Source organism: Phaethon lepturus, unplaced genomic scaffold (assembly GCF_000687285.1).
Source record: "Phaethon lepturus isolate BGI_N335 unplaced genomic scaffold, ASM68728v1 scaffold23035, whole genome shotgun sequence".
NCBI classification, from domain to species: domain Eukaryota; kingdom Metazoa; phylum Chordata; class Aves; order Phaethontiformes; family Phaethontidae; genus Phaethon; species Phaethon lepturus.
In genome coordinates this window covers 11,731-11,976 of record NW_010540147.1, presented here as the reverse complement: position 1 = coordinate 11,976, position 246 = coordinate 11,731, and positions in this window count along the sequence as shown.

Here is a 246-nt window from a genome sequence, read left to right as displayed (position 1 = left end):
CCCATGCCCTCCCAACCCGCCCTCTCCGCCGGTGCTGAGGAACCTCTTGGCAAAATGAATAAAACAAAACCAAGAAAACTGGGTCCCACAAAACTTCTAACTAGAAAGGCTTTTGGCCAAGTCGAAGAAGAAACTAATACTCAGTCAGTCCCGCGCAGAGCAGCCGATTTCGCTCCCCGGTCCATTTTTTGCCTCCAGAAACATCAGCGACACCCTCCCCTCCGTGGGTCCACGTCTAAAACCCTC